This window comes from Chlorocebus sabaeus, chromosome 20 (genome assembly GCF_047675955.1).
Source record: "Chlorocebus sabaeus isolate Y175 chromosome 20, mChlSab1.0.hap1, whole genome shotgun sequence".
Lineage (NCBI taxonomy): Eukaryota > Metazoa > Chordata > Mammalia > Primates > Cercopithecidae > Chlorocebus > Chlorocebus sabaeus.
The window spans coordinates 73495128-73501838 of record NC_132923.1 but is presented as its reverse complement, the minus strand read 5'-3'; positions in this window follow the sequence as shown (position 1 = coordinate 73501838).

The following is a 6711-nucleotide window of genomic DNA, read 5'->3' as shown; positions in this document are numbered from 1 at the left end:
CAGCCTCAACTGCCCAGACTCAAACAATCCTCCCAAGTATCTGGGACATCACATGTGCACTGCCACACTTGGCTAATTTTTATAGAGACAGAATCTTGCTATGTTGCCCAGGCTGCAAATTAGCTATAATATCTATAGCTCAACCAAAGGAAAAGTTAGCTATTTAGATTAATGGAGATATGGTAATGCTTATATACTGTAAAGGAACATTTAAAAAATTTTTGTGATTAATTTTTATTATATTTGATTTTTACCTTACATGTTTCTTTAGAGTCTAACTCCTGTATAAGATGCAATTTCCATTGTAATATCTGCCTTACCAGGGTTTTTCTGAGAATCAAGTGATATATGTTTAATTGCTTTGCAAAATTTAACAGTGCTATGAAATGTAAATTGTATCTGTCCTCTGGACAAGACTTGGCCAGGAATTCATTCTAATAGATTTGCTCTTATTTGTTTTGTGTTTTCACACAGAAAAGGAATTATAGATAAGTATAGAACAACAGCCATGATGATGATGATAGGAGCTTAGAAGATAAATTGACCCCTTACCACATGCCAGAAAATGTGCTTGGTGCTTTAAGAAGATTATCTTAGTTAGATACTTCTTTGGGGGGAAAGATACTTCTTTCCTCCTCTAGATTTCTATCATGTAGGCCCTCCTAGAGTTACCTCACTTCAAATTGGGAAATCTCCAAGTGTGTGTGTGTGTGTGTGTATGTGTGTGTGTGTGTGTGTGTGTGTGTGTAGTGCTTTTTTTATTCTTATAGAGCTGAACTAGTAAGTGCTAGGCAGGGAAATATTTATTTCTTACTCAACATGTTTCCATGGTGAGGAATTTTTATTAGAGGAAGATGTGAGCGTCTTCCTTTCCCCCTACCCCCTCCACTAAGGGCAGGAGAGTGACTTATCTGATTGAAGAGTTTGGAAGAGGGAATTGGGCATTTGTGGATTAGCCACTCTTGTACGTTTTGGGCATGACTGCTTGCAGAGAGGATACATTCTGGTTTTCAGTCTCCACCATGCTGTGACTTAGCAAAATATGCTCTATACCTGTGGGTGAGGTCTGCATCTGTTTAGTGCTGCCTATGGCTGGGTAGGTAAATCTGACTAGCTCAGCAACTGTTAACAGTTAGTCCACTTGATTTTATGTCTTTAATTCAACTTTCATCAGAAATAAAGCTAATATTTTTAGTCTCTGACTCCTGTGTCTACCTTTAATTGGTTCCAAATTTAGATGGGAAAGAGAAGGGTTATGAATTAACTACTTAAAAGCCTGATAAGAGGCAGTGTAAGGGAGTGGTTAAGAGCACTGGTGTGGAAATGAAATTGCCGATTTCAAATTCTGGCTCCATGACTTATTAGCTGTGTTATATTGTGCAAGTTACTTAATCTCCTGTGCCTTAGTTACCTTATCTTTAATTAAAAAAAAACAAAATTTTTTAAAGACGTCTCACTCTTTTACCCAGGCTGGAGTGCAGTGGTGCAATCATGGCTCACTGTAGCCTCAACCTGCCAGGTTCAACTGATCTTTCCACCTCAACTTCCCGAGTAGCTGGGACCACAGGCACACACCACCATGCCTGGCTAATAAGACGAGGTCTCATTATGTTGCCCAGGCTGGTCTCAAACTCCTGAGCTCAAGCAAGTCTCCCTCCTCAGCCTCCCAAAGTGCTAGAATTATTGGCATGAACCACCATGCTCAACTTAATTACCTTATCTTTTAAACAGGGACAATAATAGTCCCTATTTTACCTTCGCTGAGTTGGTGAGAGGATTAAATAATTTAATACATGTAGAGTGTTTCTAATAGTCCTGGGCACATAATAAACATTTAAAAAAAAAACTGTTAGCTATTCTTATTATTATATCAATATTAACAGCCCAAGGATATAATCTAAATATTTGCACATAATTTGCACTCAGCTTCCTTTTTTTTGAGACAGGGTCTCACTTTGTCACCCAAGCTGGAGTGCAGTGGTGCAATTTTGGCTCACTGCAACCTCTGCCGCCTGGGCTTAAGCAGTCCTCCCACCTCAGCCTCCTGAGTAGCTGGGACCACAGGCTTTCACCACCACATCGAGCTAATTTTTTGTATTTTTGGTAGAGACAGGGTTTCACCACGTTGCCTAGGCTGGTCTCAAACTCTTGGACTCTAGCGATCCACCCACCTCAGCCTCTCAAAGTGCTGGGATTACAGGTGTGAGTCACCATACACAGCTGCACTCAGCTTCTAACTTTCTTTCTGCAATGACTGAATGTTTATGTCTCTCCAAAATTCATATGTTGAAATCCTAACCTAATTCTGAAATGATGGTATTAGGAGGTGGGGCCTTTGGGAGGTGATTAGGTCATGAGGATAGAGTCCTCATAAATGGGGTTAATGCCCATAATTGGCTTGACTATAGTAACCACTATTTATATATTTTGGTTTCCCTGGGCCACATTGGAAGAAAAGAATTGTCTTTGGCCACACATAAAATACACTAACCCTAATGATAGCTGTTGAGCTAACAAACAAACAAACAAAAAAATCGCAAAAAAAAAATCTCACAATGTTTTAAGAAAGTTTACAAATTTCTGTTGGGCTATATTCAAAGCTGTCCTGGGCCACATTCGACTCACAGGCCACAGGTTGGACAGGCTTTACGTGTATCAAAACATCATGTTGTATACCTTAAATATAATAAAAATAAAATATGGCTGGTCAAGCTGGGCACGGTGACTCACGCCTGTAATCCCAACACTTTGGGAGGGCAAGGTGGGTGGATCACCTGAGGTCAGGTGTTCGAGACCAACCTGGCCAACATGACGAAAACCCTGTCTTTACTAAAAATACAAAAAACGAAACTAGCCGGGAGTGGTGGTGGGCTCCTGTAATCCCAGATACTCAGGAGGCTGAAGTGGGAGAATCATTTGAATCAGGAAGGTAGATGTTGCAATGAGCTGATATCGTGCCATTGCACTCCAGCCTGGGCAACAAGAGCGAGACTCCATACCAAAAAAAAAAAAAAAAAAAGGCTGGTCTGAGTGCAGTGGCGTTTACAATTAATTGACACAACCAGTTATAGAGTTCTTTCTTTTTTCTTTTTTTTTTTTTTTTTTGAGACAGGGTCTCGCTCTGTCCCCCAGGTTGGAGTGCAGTGGCATGATCTCGGCTCGCTGCAACCTCTGCCTCCTGGCTTCAAGTGATTCTCTAGCCTCAGCCTTCCAAGTAGCTGGGATTACAGACATAGGCCACCACAGCCGGCTAATTTTTGTATTTTTTTGTAGAGACAAGGTTTCTCCATGTTGCCCAGACTGATATCAAACTCCTGAACTCAAAGGCATCCACCTGCCTTGGCCTCCCAAAGTGCTGGGATTACAGGTGTGAGCCACCATGCCTGGCCCAGTTATAGATTTCTTTGTTCTATCTTCACTCCCAGTGATTAACTTGACTAGCCTTAAAATATAAATAGGCCAAGTGCAGTGGCTCATGCCTGTAAACCCAGCACTTTGGGAGGTTGAGGTGGGAGGAGTACTTGAGCCCAGGAGGTCAAGACCAGCCTGGGCAACATGGTGAGATTCCATCTCTACAAAAAATATAAAAATTAGCCAGTGTGGTGGTGCACGCCTATAGTCCCAGCTACTCAGGAGGCAGAGGCAGAAGAATCGCTTGAACGGGGGAGGCGGAGGTTGTGGTGAGCCTAGATCGCACCATTGCACTCCAGCCTGGGCAACAGAGCGAGACTCCATTTCAGAAAAAAAAAAAAAAGACTGGGTGCAGGAGCTCACGCTTGTAATCCCAGCACTTTGGGAGGCCGAGGCTGGCGGATCACCTGAGGTCGGGAGTTCGAGACCAGCCTGCCTAACATGGTGAAACCCTGTCTCTACTAAAAAATACAAAAATTAGCCAGGTGTGGTCATATGTTCCTGTAATCCCAGCAACTCAGGAGGCTGAGGCAGGAGAATCACTTGAACCCAGGAAGTGGAGGTTGCAGTGAGCTGAGATCACACCATTGCACTCCAGCCTGGGCAACAGAGCAAGACTCGGTTTCAAAAAAAAAATGTTGATTCACTGGTTATTAGAATAGGGGCATTCTGTGCACTAAATATACTTTAATCATATAGTTAAATATGGTTTAATTTTTTTCTCCTATTTCTCTACTTGCCACAATCTGCAAAAAATGAGACTCTCAGTGACATTCCTTGGGGGCGCTTATCAGGCTAGTCCATAGTGATTACCCTTATTTCAGAGTTGCATGGCATTTTGTCTGTCCTATACAATTTAGTAGTTAAATGTGTGCTGTCATATGTAGTGGGATGCTGGATAAGGTGGACTTTTGAAAAAAGAATTATCTGAGTGGCTCATAGGACACAAATATGTTGCAGTAATATTTGGGGAAGGGTGCTCAATATTTTATTATGAAAAAGTTCAGACACAGAAAACATGAATTTTGTTACAAATACCTGTATAATTTCCATTCTACCATGAACACTTTAATACACATGCTTTTTAAAATGTATTTATTTTTAGTTTTTATTTTTTGAGACAGAGTCTTGCTCTGTAGCCCAGGCTGGAGTGCAGTGCCCACAATCTGAGCTGACTGCAACTCTTGCCTCCCGGGTTCAAGTAATTCTCCTGCCTCAGCCTTCTGAGTAGCTGGGATTACAGGTGCATGCCACCATGTCGACTAATTTTTGTATTCTTAGTAGAGATGGGGTTTCACCATGTTGGTCAGGCTGGTCTCCAACTCCTGACCTCAAGTGATCCATCCACCTCAGCCTCCCAAAGTGCAGGGATTATAGGTGTGAGCCACTGCGCCTGGCCTAATACATATGCTTTATTACATAACCAATCGATCCATTTATCATTTGATCCATCCATCAGTCCATCTTACTTTTCTGATGCACTTCAAAGTAGAGTGTTGCAGTAAAATTTTGAAATGCTAACATTCTGCTGGGTGTAGTGGCACATGCCTATAATCCCAGTGCTTTGGAAGGCCAAGGCAGGATAGTCCCTTTAGCTCAGTAGTTTGAGTCCAGTCTGGGCAACATAGAGAGACCTCGTCTCTACAAAAATTAAACAAAATTATCTGGGTGTGGTAGCAGGCACTTGTGGTCCTAGCTACTTGGTGGGGCTGAGGTGGGAGGATTGCTTGAGCTCTAAGGGGTTTGAGGCTGCAGTGAGCTGTAATCACACCACTGCACTCCAGCCTGGGTGACAGAGCAAGACCCTGCAGCCTGGGTGACAGCAAGACCCTGTCTCAAAATAAAAGAAAGAAAAAAAATGCTAACATTTGATTCCTTTCTTGGAATTTCTTGTGACTCCTTTATTTCCTCTTGAGAGGCAGAAGCTATATAGCAGAGCAGACAAGGTCTGGAGCCTGACCGCCTAGGCTTGAAATCCAGCCCTGTCACCTACTAGCTGTGTGACCTGAGCAACCTTACTGTGATTTAGTGTTCTCATCTGAAACAAGAGGATTAAAATGTTCCTACCTTGTGAAGTTGTTGTGGGACTAAGTGAGGTAGTTACAGGCAGGGCATTTGCAACAGTGCTTGGTGAACAAACAGTTGTAGAATGCTAAGTGGCACTAGGCACTGAATACATATTAACTCATTTAATTGTGACCAAAACCTTATGAGGTAGTACTATTATTATAAAATATAATGAATATTAAGCTATTATTATTTGTTTTAGCAGAAATTCATAGAGGAAAAAGTCTGCTTAGTTTGTAGTGGCACAATTGTCACTCATTGTAACCTCAAACTTCTGGGTGTAAGCAATCCTCCTGATTCAGCCTCCTGAGTAACTAGGACTACAGATGTGCACCACCACACCCAGCTAATTTTTAAATTCTTTTGTAGAGACAGGGTCTCACCTAGGCTGGTCTTGAACTCCTGGCCTCGAACCATTCTCCCACCTCAGCTTCCCAAAGCATTGGGATTACAGACATGCACCACTGCACCAAGCCTAGTTTTTTAGTTTTAAAACAGACATTTTGAAGTTCATGACAAAGGGAATTCTTTGGAAAGGAAGGCTTTTTGAAAGAAACGGTTCTTTGCCTGTCAAAAACCAAAGTACCCAGAGTCAAAGTTTATGTCATTAACAACTGATTTGGAACAACAGGTGAAGAGTTTCACCTGACCGAATTATATAACGATGCCTGGCCTTGGGGAGGAGAGAGAGAAAGAACCAGGAAGAAGCTGATGACAGTATCTGGAACTTGCCCTAATGCTGGGCTGATTTCCACAGTTGGGATAAAAGTACCTCCGGATTTGAGAGCGAAGGAGAATTGGGCTTTCCTGTGACTATTTGGACTGGGGCTTGGGAGTGGGATAAGGTGAGGTAGCTCTTGATGTGCAATGCTTTTTTTTTTTTTTCCAACCTCATCCCTCTCTCCAGTTCAAACTAGAACTTGTCACCCAATGCCTCAGGAAAGGGAGGCCACAAGAAACAAAATAAGTTAAACTTTTGGCTTTTGAACACTAAAAACCAAAGACCAGGCCAAAAAGTAAAAATAAAAACATCTAAAATCCCAGCACTTGGGGAGGCCAAGGTGGGCAGATCACCTGAGGTCAGGAGTTCAAGACCAGCCTGACCAACATGACAAAACCCCTTCTCTACTAAAAATACAAAAAAATTAGCTGGGCATGGTGGCACGTGCTTATAGTCCCAGCTACTCGGGAGGTAGAGGCAGGAGAATCACTTTAACCCAGGAGGCAGAGGTT